Source organism: Delphinus delphis, chromosome X (genome assembly GCF_949987515.2).
Source record: "Delphinus delphis chromosome X, mDelDel1.2, whole genome shotgun sequence".
NCBI classification, from domain to species: domain Eukaryota; kingdom Metazoa; phylum Chordata; class Mammalia; order Artiodactyla; family Delphinidae; genus Delphinus; species Delphinus delphis.
This window is the reverse complement of record NC_082704.1, coordinates 9,630,275-9,648,429: the sequence shown is the minus strand read 5'-3', so window position 1 is coordinate 9,648,429 and position 18,155 is coordinate 9,630,275. Positions and strand designations below refer to the sequence as shown.

Genomic DNA, 18,155 nt, shown 5'->3' with positions numbered 1-18,155 from the left:
GAGCAACGAAGCCCGTGCGCCACAGCTACTGAGCCTGCGCTCTAGATCCCCTGAGCCACAACTCCTGAGCCCGCGTGCTGCAACTACTGAAGCCCACATGCCTAGAGCCTGTGCTCCGCAACAAAAGAAGCCACCGCAATGAAGAGTAGCCCCCGCTCGCCACAACTAGAGAAAGCCCACGCGCAGCAACGAAGACCCAACGCAGCCAAAAATAAATGAAATTAAATAAAATGTTCTCAGGTGACGCCAGTGCCACCGGCCACAGACCATACATTAAAGAGCAAGGGGTAACATAGTCATTTAGGTTAATGCTTCAGGCACCTTTCTTGTTGCATAGTAAAAATTCCATCATTATCAGTTAACTCTTCTGACATTACCCTAAGCCCCAAGTAAAAGAAAGTCTTCAACTATTCTGCAGATAGGTGTCTAGAGGTGTCTAGAGCAGGTGAAGCATTTGTGGTCCCAACTGGGTGGACCAAGCAAACAGAAGCTCTAACAGAATGGAGAATTAATCGGACTCCTTGCTCTAACCCAGTAGTTCCCAAATTGTCTGCACATTATTATCATGTTTTTTAAAATTCCAGAGCCTAAGCTGCACTCCCCCCAAGAGTAATGAAATCTCAATCTTTGTGGGGTGGGTGGGTGGGAAATGAGCATTGGTATTTTTGAAGCTCCCCAGGTGATACTTACGTGCAAGACAAATTTGAAAACCACTGCTCTACTGCTGGTACTGCCAGTGAGAGGGCTTCGTCAAGAACAAAAACAGTTTTATAGTTCTAAAAACTGAGCTGGTGTGGTCGAGCCAAGCATATGGGCCTAAGAAACCTTCTTTGGCATAAAAGAAGCATAAACTCTCAAGTAGTTTGGAGACTAGCTACTGGTAAGGCCCTGTCTTGGATGTTCTGATCAGAGCTTTGTGGAAGCTCCAAGGCCTGATTTGGAATTGTCAAATTTCTGGCCCCTCTCAGACTACCCATTACTTTAAATTTTCCCTGTCACCAAACCTTCTACCTGACATTGAGTACAAATATTTGCAGCTGTGGCAAACCATCTGCTGATGCTACTGGATGTGAAAGCATGTGAAAAAAAATTCAACACTATGTAAACACAAGGTAATTATTATATTCTCCCCTCTTGCTAAAACAAACAAAAACAAAAATATTTTAAAAACCCTCCACCTTTGCTTTCTACAGCACTGGCCCTCAAATTTGGCTTCACATCGGGATTAACTGGGGAGCTGGAAAAATACTGATGCCTTGGTCCCACTCCCAGAGAATTTAATTGATATAAGGGGGCTTTTGGGTTTTTAAAAGATCCCTAGGAGATTCTAATGTTCAGAATGTTTGAGAACTACTGGGTAAAGCAATGGGCTTGGTCTTGTGTTCTCAGTCCAGCAGTATCAACATAACCTGGGAACTTGCTGGAAATGCAAAATCTTCAGCCCCACCCCAGGCCTAGCATCAGGAATCTCTGGGTGTGGTCTCAACAATCTGCTGTCTAACAAGTCTGAAACGTAGTTTTCTTTAAATTCATTTTTTAATTGTGAGCTAAATCTATGCCTTTTGTAATGCTCAAAACAGCGACACTGGCTTTGCAAGTCACCGTCAGGCTGAGGGGCATTTGGGCTGCACGCTTTCCCTTCCTGATGATGGTGAATGTGCCCATCAGCCAGTAGCAGTGATGAGCCTTGGAAGGGAACTGCCTATGGTCCTTCTACAGTAGTGTGATGAACAGTGTTTGCTGTAACTGTGAACATGCTACGTTACTTGTTTGAACCAAGTCTGTTGAACCCCAAACTCTAGGATGGTAGCGACAGACCCCACATGGGTGACTTTCCCATTTGAGTGAGGATGTGGCTCTGACTCTTGGCACATGGTCTTCGGGATTGTAATCTCGAAATCCTTTTCTCCCATCCAAGAGGCACACTTTTGGGAACTCTTTTTATCACGGGGTGGGTTGAAAGTCCCATCTGTACGTGTTTTCTGTGCTAATCTGAGAGCTGGACTCAACCCCAGGACTTGGGTCACTTACACACAGAGATCTCATTGTGAGGGGGGAGGAAAATGGCAGCTCCTCAGCTGCACTTAGAAATTCTGCATTAAAAAAAAACACTAAGTATTCATAAGCCTCTTATTTAATGAATGAATCCCTTTGTGTTTACATCCTTCACAACTCAGGGAACAAATAGGGTTTAGTTGCTAGAAAGTGAAAACTTCAAGCTCCTCAGAATGGGGAAAATAGTAGGCAGTTTAGATGAACCGTGGAAATGGCTCCATCCCAATTTCTTGGTACCTGCTCCTAGGGACATGCCAGCCAACGCTTTAATTTTCAGTGTCTCCACCTCCTGTTTAGGGCATTATCCAAAAAGGAGTAACAAGATGCTTATCAGCATAAATCTGTATACAGCTGGTTATATGCTCACCTGAAATCAGGAGACAAGGGAACAGAACAACTAGTGAGGTTTGGTAATTGCCAGTTGCCCATGAATGGCCCGACTACGTTCTGCCACATGCCTTCACCTCGCTCCCTCTTTTATCTAAAATAGGTGTTTACTTCTCCAGAATGAGCAAACCATTGAGGAAGCATTTAAAGATCAAAGTCTTATGAGAATAGACTCAAAAGAAAATTTTGAGTTGACATGATTTCAAAATGGAAGGGGAATAAATTCATTCTTGGGTTTTCCCACTCATAAGGGTAATTTCAAGAAGCTGTTCAATACTAATTAGTAGGCTGTGAATTCGGTTCTGTGCAATTATGATGAGCCAGTTTTTGGAGGATGAAAGAGCTAACTTATCGTATGTTTGAATTACTCATCTAGAAGCCTGAATATTTTTGTATTTCCATATTTCTCGAGTAGCACTTAATTTAATCTTAGCCCCATTTCTTTCAATAAACCATTGTTGCATCTCGTAAGCAGCACAGCTTCTTCCTCTAACTCATCTCCCCGTGAAATTGGTTTAATGAAGCAGAAAGGTATGAAGCATTAGCAACACTGGAATCCATGTGGTAGCACTTCATTTTTCAGAGGCACTCACATTTCCACCCTAATTTATAAAATCAGCACACAAATGATTTTTATCACGGCCATTACATCAGTATAAATTACTGCCTTTTCTGTAACACAGCAGTTAGTCAAACTGTTGAAATGATATCTATTAGTCAAGGGCCGGGGCGGGAGGGCGGTGGGCAGGGAGAGGTAGGAAAGAGTTAGTGAAAATGAGGGCTGATGGTTGTCTTACACAAACACTAATATTAATTTACCATAATGAACACCGATGGGGTATTTTGCAAACGTACAGATGAAAATTAAATGCACAAAGTGAAGCAAATGGGTCAATTTGTTCAGGACAAAGAAAAGGACCTTCAATAAACAAAACGGTGCTATATAGAGACCGACAGCGATGCAATTAGTCAGGCACTCCTCCTGGCCAGTGGGCAGGCCGCGGCCACCCCGGGCAGGGGCCATTGTTGTTCTCTCCCGCGTGGGTGTCTTCATTTATCTCATTGTAGGAACTGTCATCCTGGTTTTGTGCCCTGCAGCCTCGCCATGTCAAAGCCATCCTGCCAGAGCCTCCTTGCAGAGTACTGCCTACTGGCATCTCCTCCTTTCACCACTGCCACCTAGGTCGCCTGCCAGAACCTAGTGGCCCCCCTTTCAAGTTAGGCAAACCTCCGTCATCTGACCTCGCTAATTTGAACCTTGCAGTCATTTGGGTGGGATTGGGTTCACGGTTCCCTTTACCCTCACTGTGAACAACAGTTTACCAAGCAAACAGTTTACTAGTTTGACAGTTTCTTTTGGAGACGGTATGGATGGATGGGTATAGGATGAGTTTAAACTTAAAAGAATAAATGGTTCACATAGTTCAGAAGCGACATTTAACCATAAACAATTTGTGTATAAAGTGAAAGTCATTCTTGTCCATTGAATGGCATGGTTGCTCTGGGTAGACTTCTGTTGTGAATTCTATGCAACAGTAATTACACAATATTGAAGATGGAACCCTTCTTCATACTGGCTTCACTACCATCTACCAGTCTACTTTAGTGAGAATATGTAAAATCTTTATGGGCAGTTCTGAGTTCTATTGTTTATTCAGTAATTCATTCCATTAACGAATATTCATTGGGCATATGCTATGTGCCAGGGACCAGGCTAGGTGCTCGGGCTGCAATGGCAAATGAGCCTTCTAGTGGAGAAAGCAATCACTTAACAAGTAATTCCAAGCAAGATTTATACAGTTCCTGAGGTTAGTTGTAATTCCACATTGGTTTTTCTCAATTACCTCTCATTACCTTCAGCCAGAGTGTATTCAGGGAATACAAATTCATTGATCATAGGCAGCCGCCATGTCTGTTTAGTCACCATGTCTAAAAACCAGATGCATATTGGTTTTTACCTGCCAGAACCTAGTGGCCCCCCACTAATCTTAATATTAGACAAGCCAAAATTAGTAATATCTGGTATCAGATGTCCTAAAATAGAATCTAAAATCTTTTTGCTTTGGTTTATTATTTTTTTTGGTAAGCACTGTTTTCTTTTTAACCAAAATATAGGTAATTTACATTGTTGTGTTAGTTTCGAGTGTACAGCAAAGTGATTCAGTTATATATATATATATATATACACACACACACACACACACACACACATATATATATACATCCATATACATATATACATATATATATAACTGAGTCACTTTGCTGTATGCTTGAAACTAGCACAACAATGTAGATACACACACACACACACACACACACATATATATATATAAAATCTTTTTCAGATTCTTTTCCATTATAGGTTATTACAAGGTATTGACTATAGTTCCCTGTGCTATACAGTAGGTCCTTGTTGTTTACCTCTTTTATATATAGTAGTGTGTATGTGTTAATCCCAAACTTCTAATTTATCTCTCCCCCCACTGCCCTGCTATCCCCTTTGGTAACCATGAGTTTGTTTTCTATATCTATGAGTCTCTTTCTGTTTTGTAAATAAGTCCATTTGTATCATTTTTTTTATATTCCACATATAAATGATATTTGTGATATCATATGATATTCATCTTTCTCTGTCTGTGTTACTTCCCTTAATATGATAATTGCAGGGTCCATCCATGTTGCTGCAAATGGCATTACGTATTTCCTTCTTTTTTATGGCTGAGTAGTATTCCACTGTGTGTGTCTGTGTGTGTGTGTGTGTGTGTATGCATACCACATCTTCTTTATCCATTCATCCATAGATGGACATTTAGGTTGCTTCCGTGTCTTGGCTATTGTAAATAGTGCCGCTATGAACATTGGAGTGCATGTATCTTTTTGAATTATGGTTTTCTCTGGATATATGCCCAGGAGTGGGATTGCTGGATAATATGGTAGTTCTATTTTTAGTTTCTTAAGGAAGCTCCATACTGTTCTCCACAGCGGCTGTACCAATTTACATTCCCACCAACAGTGTAAGAGGGTTCCCTTTTCTCCACACCCTCTCTAGCATTTATTATTTGTAGGCTTTTTAATGATGGCCATTCTGACTGGTGTGAGGTGATACCTCATTGTAGTTTTGATTTGCATTTCTCTGATAATTAGTGATATTAAGCATCTTTTCACGTGCCTGTTGGCCATCTGTATGTCTTCTTTGGAGAAATGTCTATTTAGGTCTTCTATCCATTTTTTGACAGAGTTAATTTTTTTTATATTAAGCTGTATGAACTGTTTGTATATTTTGGAAATTAATTCCTTGTTGGTTGCATCATTTGTAAATATTTTCTCCCACTCCATAGGTTGTTTTTATTTATGGTTTCCTTTGCTATGCAAAAGCTTTTAAGTTTAATTAAGTCCCATTTGCTTGTTCTTGTTTTTATTTCCATTACTCTAGGAGACAGATCCAAAACAATACTGCTGCGATTTATGTCAAAGAGTGTTCTGCCTATGTTTTCCTCTAGGAGTTTTATAGTATTTGGTCTTACATTTATGTCTTTAATCCATTTTGAGTTTATTTCTGTATATGGTGTTAGAGAATGTTCTAATTTCATTCTTTTACATGTAGCTGTCCAGTTTTCCCTGAACCACCTATTGAAGAGACTGTCTTTTCTCCATTGTGTATTCTTGCCTTCTTTGTTGTAGATTAATTGACCATAAGTGCATGGGTTTATTTCTGGGCTTTCTATCCTGTTCCATTGATCTATATGTTTGTTTTTGTGCCAGTACCATACTGTTTTGATTACTGTAGCTTTGTAGTATAGTCTATAGTCAGGGAGCATGATTCCTCCAGCTCTGTTCTTCATTCTCAAGATTGTTTTGGCTATTCGGGGTATTTTGTGTTTCCATAAAAATTAAGAATTTTTTGCTCTAGTTCTGTGAAAAATGCCATTGGTAACTTGATAGGGATTGCATTGAATCTGTAGATTGCCTTGGGTAGTATGGTCATTTTAACAATATTGATTCTTCCAATCCAAGAACACAGTATATCTTACCATCTGTTTGTGTCATCTTCAATTTCTTTCATCAGTGTCTTATAGTTTTCCTAGTACAGGTCTTGTCACTCCGTCATTAGATTTATTCTTTTTGATGTGGTTGTAAGTGGGACTGTTTTCTTAATTTCTCCTTCTGGTAGTTTGTTGTTAGTGTATAGAAACACAACAGATTTCTGTATATTAATTTTATATCCAGCAACTTTACCAGATTCTCTGATGAGCTCTAGTAGTTTTCTGGTAGCATCTTTAGGATTTTCTGTGTATCACATTATGTCATCTGAAAACAGTGACAGTTTTACTGCTTTTCCAATTTGGATTCCTTTTATTTCCTTTTCTTCTCTGATTGCTGTGACTAGGACTTCCAAAACTATGTTGAATAAAAGTGGCAAGAGTGGGCATTCTTGTCTTGTTCCTTATCTTAGAGGAAATGCTTTCAACTTTGCACTGTTGAGTATGATGTTAGCTGTGGGTTTGTCATATATGGCCTTTGTTATGTTGAGGTGTGTTCCCTCTATGCCCACTTTCTGAAGCGTTATTTTTATCAATAATGGATGTTGAATTTTATCAAAAGCTTTTTCTGTCTCTATTGAGATGATCATAGGGTTTTTATTCTTCAGTTTGTTAATGTGGTGTATCACATTGATTGATTTGTGGATATTTTAAAATCGTTGCATCCCTGGTATAAATCCCCCTTGATCATGGTGTATGATCTTCTTAATGTATTGTTGGATTCAGTTGGCTAGTATTTTATTGAGGATTTTTGCATCTATGTTCTTCAGTGATATTGGCCTATAATTTTCTTTTTTGTGTGATATCTTTGTCTGGTTCTGGTATCAGCGTAATGGTAACCTCATAGAATGAGTTCAAAGGTGTCCCTTCCTCTGCAATTTTTTGGAATAGTCTGAGAAATACAGGTGTTATCACTTGTCTAAATGTTTGGTAGAATTCACCTGTGAAGCCATCTGGTCCTGGACCATTGCTTGTTGGGAGTAAATTACTGATTCAATTTCATTACTGGTAATTGGTCTGTTCATGTTTTCTTTTTCTTCCTAGTTCGGTCTTGGGAGATTGTACCTTTCTAAGAATTTGTCCATGTCTTTTAGGTTGTCAATTTTATTGGCATATAGTTCCTCATAGTAGTCTCTTATGATCCTTTGTATTTCTGTGGTGTTGGCTGTAACTTCTTCTTTCTCATTTCGAATTTTATTGATGTGGGCCCTCTCCCTTTTTTTCTTGATGACTTTTGCTAAAGGTTTATCAATTTTGTTTATCCTTTCAAAGAACCAGCTTTGAATTTTGTTGATCTTTTCGATTGTTTTTTCAGTCTCTATTTCATTTATCCTCATTTTTTCTATATGATTTAAAAGACAAAATGATAATTTAAATGATAATTATATACTTTTGTTTATGGACATACATTCATGTAGATGTAATTTGTAACGATAACAATAAAAAGGGTGGAAGGAGCTGTAAAGGGGCAGAACTTTGAATACTGTTGAAAGGAAGTTTGTCTTAATTTAAACTTAATTGTTATAAAGTTAAGATATTAATTGTAATCCCCAGGGTAGCTACTAAGAAAAAAATAACCTAAAAAATATACAAAAAAATAACTGAGAGGGAATCAAAATTGTACACTGGAAAAAAAAGTCATTCACAGCAGAAATCAGTAATGGAGAAATTAAAGGAGTGAAAGAAGTTATAAGACATATGGGAAACAATTATTATGATGGCAAAGGTTATCTCCTTACCTATCAGTAATTACTTTAGATAAAATGGTTTTTAAATTCTCCAATTAAAAGGCAGACATTGGCAGAATGGATAAATACACATGGTCCAACTATCCATCTACAGAAGACTAAATTTAGATCCAAATACACAAATAGGTTGAAAGTAAAAGGAAGGGAAAAGATATTCTATGCAAATAGTAGCCAAAAGAGCTGGTGTGGCTATACTAATATCAGACAGAATAGACTTTAATACAAAAGAAATTGTTACAAGAGATAAAGGATGACATTATATATTGATCAAAGGAGTAGTCCATCAAGAAGATATAACAATTGTAAACATATATGAATTTAATAACAGAGCTCCAAAATACATGAAGGAAAAACGGACAGAATTGAAGGGAGCACTAGACATTTGTACAATAATAGTTGAAAACTTAAATATCCCACTTCAAATAATGGATAGAACAAGTAGACAGAAGATGATAAAGAAATAGGGGACTTGAACAACACTATATAACTAATTAGACTTAACAGACATGTAGAACATATCACCTAATAAGAAGAGAAGGCAAATTCTTCTCAAGTGCACAAGGAACATTCTCTAGGACAGACCATTTGTTAAGCCACAAAACAAGTTTCAATAAATTTAAAAAATTTTAAATCATATAAAGAATCTAATCATAATGAAATGGAACTAGAAACAACAGGAGGAAAACACAATTTTTTAATGTGGAAATTAAACAGCACACAGTTAAAAAACAACCATCAAGTTAAAGAAGAAAATACAAGTGAAATTAGAAAATAGTTTGACATGAATGAGAACAAAAACACAACATCCTGACATGTATGGGGTGCAAGAAATTAGTGCTCTGAGGGAAATTTATAGCTATAAATGTTTATATTATAAAAGAAGAAATATCCCAAGTTAATAGGTAACCTAACTTTGCACCTTAAGGAACTAGAAAAAGAAGAGCAAACTAAATAAAAAGCTACCAGAAGGAAGGAAATAGTAAAGATTACAGTGGAGATAATTAAAATAGAGAATAGAAAAACAGTAGATAGAATCAGTGAAACAAAAAGTTGGTTTTTTGAAAAGATCAACAAAACTGGCAAACCTTTAGCTAGACTAACCAGGAAAATAAGAGAGAAGACTCAAATTACTAAAATCATAAATGAAAGTGGCATTATTGCTGTAGACCTTGCAGAAACGGAAAGGATTATAAGAGAACACTGTGAACAATTGTATGCCAACAAATTAGATAACCTATGTGAAATGGACAAGTTCCTAGTTGCACACAAACTACCAAAACTGACTTCAGAATAAATACAAAATTATAAGTGAAAGACTTATAACAAGTAAAGAGATTGAATCAGTAAACAACATCTCAGCGAAGAACGGCCCAGGACCAAATGGCTCTTGGTGAATTCTACCAAACATTGAAAGAAAAATTAACATCAGTCCTTCTCAAACTCTTTTAAAAAATAGGCGAGGGGCTAAAACTTCCTAACTCATTCTATGAAGCCAGCATTACCCTGATACCGAAGCCATACAAAGACTGCACAAGAAAAGAAAACTATATACCAATATCCCTTGTGAATATAGATACAAAAATCCTCAACATAAAACCAGAAAACTGAATGCAGCAGCATCTTACAAAGATTATACTCCATAACCAGGTGGGATTTATCTTAAGAATGTCAGGATGCTTCAACATATGAAAATCATTCAATGTAATACAAGACATTAATAGACACAGGAAAAAAAATCATGCCTCAATTAACACAGAAAAGTCATTTGACAAAACCCATCATCCTTTCATGATAAAAACACTTACAGGGCTTCCCTGGTGGCGCAGTGGTTGAGAGTCCGCCTGCCGATGCAGGGGACAAGGGTTCGTGCCCCGGTCCGGGAAGATCCCACATGCCGCGGAGCGGCTGGGCCCGTGAGCCATGGCCGCTGGGCCTGCGCATCCAGAGCCTGTGCTCCGCAACGGGAGAGGCCACAACAGTGAGAGGCCCACATATCACAAAAAAAAAAAAAAAAAAACACTTACAAACAAGAAACAGAGGGAAGTTCCTCAACATGATAGTGACCCTATATGAAAAACTCATAGCTCATATAATGTTCAATGGTGAAAGACTGAAAACTTCCCCTAAGGAACAAGAGAAGGATGCCCACTATCACCTCTTCTGTTCAACATTGTACTGGAAGCTTTAGCTCAGGCAATTAGGCAGGGAAAGAAAAAAACAAACGATCTCCAAATTGGAAAGGAAGGAATGAAACTCAATTTTCAGATGATACGATGTTACATATTTAAAAATCCTAAAGAATCCACAACATATTAAAGCTAATAAATGAATTCAACAAAGTTATAGTATACAAAATCAACATCCCAAAATATGTTGAATTTCTATACACTAGCAATTAGCAATCTTAAAATGAAATTATGAAGACAATTCTATTTACAGTAGCATCAAAAAGAATAAAATAATTTGCAATAAATTTAACCAAAGAAGTGTAAAGCTTATCCTCTAAAAAGTACAAAAAAATTTGAAATAAATTATGAAGACCTAAATAAATGGAAAGATGCCCATGTTCATGGACTGGTAGACTTAATACTGTTAAAATGACAATATTATCCAAGTTGATCTGCAGATTCAATGCAATCCCTATCAAAATCCCGATGACCTTTTTATTTACAGAAATGGAAAAGTAGATTCTGAAAGTCATGTGGAATTGCAAGGGACCCCAAATATTTAAAACAATCCTGAAAAACAAAACTAACATTGGATGACTCAAACTTTCCAATTTGAAAACTTAATACAAAGCTGCAGTAATCAAAGCAGTGTGGTACTGGCAAAGGGATAGACATATAGATCAGTGGAATAGAATTGAGTCCAGAAATAGATTCATACATCTATTGTCAATTGATTTTCAACAAGGGTGCTAAGACCATTCAATTAGGAAAGAATAGTCTTTTCAACAAATGGTGTCTGAACAACTGAATAGCCACATGCAAACGATTGAAGTTGGACTCCTAGTTCACAGTATATACAAAAATTAAGTCAAAATGGGTCAAAGACCTAAATGTAAGAACTAATGGTATAAAACTCCTAGAAGAAAACATAGGGGTAGATCTTCATGACATTGGATTTGGCAATGGATCCTTAGATATGCCATCAAAACACAAGCAACAAAGAAAAAAATAGATAAAATGGAATTCTTCAAAATTAAAAACATTTTGTGCTTCAGAGGGCACTATCAAGATAGTGAAAAGACAAACTACAGAATAGGAGAAAATATTTGCAAATCATATATCTATTAAGGGTCTAGTATCCATAATATATAAAGGACTCTTTGAACTCAATAACAAAAAGACAGCCTGATCAAAGTGTAGTCAAGGACTTAAATAGGCATTTAGCCAAGGAGTATAAATAAATGGCCAACAAGCTGGTGGTGGGAATGTAAAATGGTGCTTTGAAAAACATTTTCGCCAGTTCTCCAAAATATTACACATAGAATTACCATATGAACCAGTAATTCCACTATATACCCAAAAGAATTGAAAACAGATATTTAAACAAATACATGCATATGAATGTTCATATTAGCACTATTCACATTAGCCTCAAGATGGAAAAATGACAATAAATATCTATCAACTGATGAATGGATAGCCAAAATGTGGTATATCCATACAATGGAATGTTATTCTGCCATAAAAAGCAATGATGTAGTGATACATCCTACAACATGGATGAACCTTAAAAATATGCTAAGCGAAAGAAAGCAAACAAAAGGTCATTATATTATATGATTCAATTTATATGAAATATCTAGAATCAGCAAATCTAAGAAACAAAAAGCAGATTAGTTGTTTCTGGTGGGGTAGCGGGAGGGAGAATGGGAGGTAACTGCTTAATGGGTATGGAGTTTTCTTTTGGGGAGATAGAAATATTTTGGAATTAGATAGAGGTGATGGTTGCACAACACTGGGAATGTAGCAAACACCTTTGAATTGCACACTTAAAATGATTAATTTGGGGGCTTCCCTGGTGGCGCAGTGGTTGAGAGTCCGCCTGCCGATGCAGGGGATACGGGTTCGTGCCCCGGTCCGGGAAGATCCCACATGCCGCGGAGCGGCTGGGCCCGTGGGCCGTGGCCGCTGAGCCTGCGCGTCCGGAGCCTGTGCTCCGCAGCGGGAGAGGCCACAGCAGTGAGAGGCCCGCATACAGCAAAAAAAAAAAAGATTAATTTTATGTGACACAATTTTTACGGCAATTTAAAAAGTGATCACTCTAGGTGCCATGAGGAGAATGGATTTGAAAATAGCATGAATGGAGATGAGACCAGTTAGAGGGCTATCACAGTGGTCCAGATGAGAGATGATGGTGGCCTGAATTAAGGTACTGGCAGTAAGGATGAAGAGAGGCAAATTAATTCAAGTTATTTAGGAACCAGTGTGTATAGAACTTGGTAGCCAAGAAGATGAAGAGTGTATGACAGACATTGAAGACATCTCCAAGATTTTGAGGCTGGGTTCCTAGGCAAATTGCAACACCATTGGGATTAAAACCCATTTTACAGATGCAAAACTGGAGAAGCCATTGGTTTGCCTGCTGTCACACAGTGAGCCAGCAAAGGGGATATGCCAGTGCTGCTCTCCTGCTCTCCTATGAGACATATGACTTCTGCATATGATACAGAAAATATGAGTAGCAACTTAAAAAAAATCACTTGAATATTTTCAAGTAACTGCATAATTGGTTTCTTATTTGCCTTCATTTTATGTATTTTATTTTTTTAATTGAAGTCTAGTAGATTTCCAATGCTGTGCCAATCTCTGCTGTATAGCAAAGTGACTCAGTTATACACATACAGACATTCTTTTTTTTATATTCTTTTCCATTATGGTTTATCCCAGGAGATTGGATACAGTTCCCTGTGCTCTACAGTAGGACCTTGTTGTTTATCCATTCTAAATGTAATCGTTTGCATCTACCAACCCCAAACTTCCAGTCCTTCCCTCTCCCTCCCCCCTCCCCCTTGGCAACCACAAGTCTGATCTCTATGTCTGTGAGTCTGTTTCTGTTTTGTAGATAGGTTCATTTGTGCCAGATTTTTTAAAATTAATTATTATTATTTTTTTTTTTGCGGTACGCGGGCCTCTCACTGTTGTGGCCTCTCCCGTTGCGGAGCACAGGCTCCGGATGCACAGGCTCAGAGGCCATGGCTCACGGGCCCAGCCGCTCCGCGGCATGTGGGATCTTCCTGGACCGGGGCACGAACCCGCATCCCCTGCATCGGCAGGCAGGCTCTCAACCACTGCGCCACCAGGGAAGCCCAGTGTGCCAGATTTTAGATTCCACATATAAATGATATCATATGGTATTTGTCTTTCTCTCTCTGACTTACTTCACTTAGTGTGATAATCTCTAGTTGCATTATTTGCCTTCATCACTGTCAAGGACAATATCAAGGAGCTTTTTTCCTATGTTTCCTTCTAGGAATTTTACTGTTTCAGGTCTTATGTTTTTTGGGTTTCTTTTTTTTTTTTTGAATTTTATTTTATTTTTATACAACAGGTTCTTATCAGTTATCTATTTTATACATATTAGTGTATACGTGTCAATCCCAGTCTCCCATTTCATCCCACCACCCCACCCACCCACTTACCCGCCTTGGTGTCCATACGTTTGTTCTCTGCATCTGTGTCTCTATTTCTGCCTTGCAAACTGGTTCATCTGTACCATTTTTCTAGATTCCACATATATGCATTAATACGTAATATTTGTTTTTCTCTTTCTGACTTACTTCACTCTGTATAACAGTCTCTAGGTATGACAGTCTCTAGGTCCAACCACGTCTCTATAAATGACCCAATTTCGTTCCTTTTTTACGACTGAGTAATATTCCATTGTATATATGTACCACAACTTCTTTATCCATTCATCTGTCGATGGGCATTTAGGTTGCTTCCATGACCTGGCTATTGTAAATAGTGCTGCAGTGAACACTGGGATGCATGTGTCTTTTTGAATTATGATTTTCTCTGGGTGTATGCCCAGTAGTGGGATGGCTGGGTCATATGGTAATTCTATTTTTAGTTTTTTAAGGATCCTCCATACTGTTCTCCATAGTGGCTGTATCAATTTACGCTCCCACCAACAGTGCAAGAGGGTTCCCTTTTCTCCACACCCTCTCCAGCATTTATTATTTGTAGATTTTCTGATGATGCCCATTCTGACTGGCGTGAGGTGATACCTCACTGTAGTTTTGATTTGCATTTCTCTAATAATTAGTGATGTTGAGCAGCTTTTCATGTGCCTCTTGGCCATCTGTATGTCTTCTTTGGAGAAATGTCTATTAGGCCTGCTGCCTAATTTTTGATTGGGTTGCCTTCATTTTCATACCTGTGTTTGGAATGATAAAGTTTTAGACATGACCATATTCTGATGTAACTCTGTCTCTCCTCTCTGAGCCCCCAGTGTCTGCCACCTCTCTTTATAATGTTTTCTATCCAATACTGACAACATTGAAAGGCCCTTCTCTTATTGGCCTTCCTCCTTCCACCAACACAACTCAGGGACATACTGTAGCCCCTCCTCCTCTCTCTGAAGCAGTATAGTTGTAAGGGACTGAATTTCTGCAGCCTGAAGCCTTCTGGTATTGAGATGGAGATGAGCCACTCAGAGCACCCCAAATATAAGGATGAGTAGAAGAGGCTTTGGGCTTGGGGTTGGGGGCTGGGCAGGAGGAAGGAGAGAAAGCAGTGGCCCTATCACAGGGGAACCTCAGTCCTGAGTGGCAGGAGGCAGTCGGGGTGGGGGCACAGCAGAACCTCAGCTGCTGGAGAGGAAGAGCCAGGACCTTTTGTCTCATAATGTATGGAAGAGTGTGTGCATGTATGTGATGATGATGATTAAATGGTACACGGTATCAGCGAAAATTGTTAGCACGGATGCTGATTAGGGATGCTGAAGGTCTAATAGTATGGAAGGAAACTGGAAAAATTGGTCTGAGTGTGGAAAAGTAATACTAATTACAATCATTTATGCATACTGCTTACCATTTATGACTAATTACCACCCAACACAATAACCATTAGGTATATCATTAAATATGTGTCAGATTAACTTTGTTGTCAGTTTTATTTGTGATTAGAACGGTAAACTCTGCATGTATGCTTGTGCTTAATAGTTTGTTGCTCATGCAAGCACGGCTGTCAGCTCACAATTTGAAAAAAACATTATGTTAAGGGCTGGAGCGTGGCAGGCTTTGAATTCCAGGCTAAGTAGTTTGTAGTTAATTTAGGAGGCAATGGGGAGCCCTTACAAAATAATCAACAGGGAAGATACATGATCACTGCTGTACTTTAGGAATAACAGACTGGCAGGGCTGGAATATTCCTTAGAGATTACTCACCCAATGGTTGCCAGCCAGGGGGCACTGGCAACTACACTGGAATTCTGGAGCGATTGTCAAGATTACAGGGAACTATACTCAATATTTTGTAATAACCTATAAGGGAAAAGAATCTGAAAAAGAATACATATATATATATATATATATATGCGCATAACTGAATCACTTTGATGTACACCTGAAACTAACACAACATTGGAAATCAACTTTACTTCAATAAAAAAATAAAATTTAAAAAAAGATTTCAGAAAGATTAAAGGGAACCATGTACTTCTCCATAGTAAAGCTGTGCAGATCAACTACAGTATCAATATTATTTGTTGTAGGCTAGAATCAGTCAAACTGGGACACTAATCAGAAGCATTGATTGGCAGTTGTGAAAGTCTGATGAAGTTTTTTAAATGGAAAAACAAGTTAATTGTTTCTTAACAAGTGAAAATTTTAACATTAGAAAAAACTTTCTAATCATGGGCTCCACAGGTTAAAAACGAAACGAAAGGGGTCTTGGGTGGTGAAACAGGTAGGAGCCTCTATTATAACCCAGCCAATCCTTTCATTTACAGATGGGGAAACAGAGGCTAGAGATGGATGGAACTTGCCTTAGAGGAAGATGGATAAATGGATTGGACAGTAAATGTGGAAGGTGGGTAAGACTAGAGACCACAAAACCAATTCAGTAACAAATTGAGGTGCCTAAATTAGGGTGGTAGAAATTGATCTGCAAAGGAGAATGGCAGATGGGAGAGAATGAAAAGGCAGTGCCACCAGGACCACTTGTTGGATGTGGGCAGAGAAAAAGAGGAAAGTTGAGGGTAAGTCTGAAATCCCCAGCGTGCATGAATGGGGCAATGATAGCGTCATTAGCATAAATATAAAAATCTGGAGGAGGAATTGGTTTGGTAGTAGAGGAGAATCGTATGTTTGGTTTTAGACATTTTGAGCGTAACTTGTAGTGTTGCATATTCAGAAAGAATGGCAATAGAAATTAGAAACATTTGGCCTTAAATCCTGACTTCTTTACACTGTGTGGCCTTTGGTAAGGAGTTTTTCCTTTCTCTCAATTTCCTCATCTGTAGATCTACAGTGATGATATCTGCCTTATTAGTGAGAAGATTAAATGGGAGAATGTATAAGTACCTCGCATAATATCTAGCAAGTGGCAGGCAAGTGCTTATTACTCTTCCTTGGAGGAAGTATGGAGGTAGAAACGTTTAAGAAGAGGCAGTTAAGAAATAAGGGAGGGCTTGGCTGGTGGCGCAGTGGTTGAGAGTCCGCCTGCCGATGCAGGGGACGCGGGTTTGTGCCCCGGTCCGGGAAGATCCCATGTGCCGCGGAGCGGCTGGGCCTGTGAGCCATGGCCGCTGAGCCTGCGCTTCCAGAGCCTGTGCTCCACAACGGGAGAGGCCACAGCAGTGAGAGGCCCGCGTACTGCAAAAAAAAAAAAAAGGGGAGCATTCAAGAGAGATGTCATATCCCAAGCTATACTTTTAGGATCTAACTGCAAAACACTGATAGTACTTTCCCAGGGTTTCTGGGAGGATGAAGTTACTGGAACAGAATACAGGAGAAGCCACACTTGCTGAGAATTTGGGAAGGAATCTAGCAAAATAACTTGAATAGACAGAGGGGGTTAGAGAACATATTGTCAATGAAGCCGAGGGAGGCAAAATAATTTGAAAGTGGAAGGTTTGGTCCATGGGGTCAAATGCAGTAAAAAGGTCTAGAAAATGAAGACAGAGATGAGGCCATTTTGGAGGTCACTTTTAGAGAAAGCAGAGAACTAGGGATGAATTAAATAAGAAGGTGGAACAGCAGAGGCAGTAAAGAAAACGTAACTCTTTCAACATGGCTCTTGAAACAAGAGGGATGAGGTGACAGTAACTCGAAAGACTAGCAACTATAAGGGAAGATTATTTCAGGCTACTTAAATCCTGAGCATGTTGTATGCTAAGGAAATAATTCCACTGGAGAGGAATAGACTGATATGGCAGAAGAGAGAGGTTATATTTGTGAAAGAGGTTCTATTAAGATATGCATACGCAGCCCCAGGCTATGGTCACTCTAAAGATGTACTTGGGGACGACCTAATGCTTGAGCCGGGAGAAGTCACCTGAGGTCAAACTAGAAGCAAGCAATCTCATTGGAGCTGTTCGCCTAGACTTGTGAACAAACCACCCCAAGTAAGGAGCTAATCTTCTCGGTGTGCATGATACATGACATAATTTAAAGACTCTGAACTCTGAGTATGGTTCCCCAAAGCAGGGGGCTCAAATTTCTGTCCTTTAGGACTTTTTGATGCAATTATCAGGCATTAATGACTTAACAGTCACTAAAATTAAACCTTCTGTTCTCTTTAAAGTATGGAATAAGACTTGGAGGTCCACCATTCCTACTTGACATTATTCTGAACATACTGGCTAATGTTAACTAGACAAGAGAAAAATAAGAGATTAAAAAAAATTGGAATGGCAGTGTGAAGAGCTTGGCAGACATTCTCCCCAGCAAAACAACCGTTTAATGGGTGAA

At 38.8% G+C, this 18,155-nt stretch overlaps 1 long non-coding RNA gene across 1 annotated transcript in view; it reads left to right on the top strand.

The window, feature by feature from the left end:
* LOC132418482 (uncharacterized) overlaps positions 1 to 16,272 on the top strand; it is a 42,938-nt gene extending 26,666 nt beyond the window's left edge. Inside the window, exon 3 of the long non-coding RNA XR_009517998.1 lies at positions 16,193 to 16,272. This is a non-coding gene — a long non-coding RNA (uncharacterized lncRNA). The remainder of the gene's footprint in view (positions 1 to 16,192) is intronic.
* Positions 16,273 to 18,155: the final 1,883 nt, after the last annotated feature.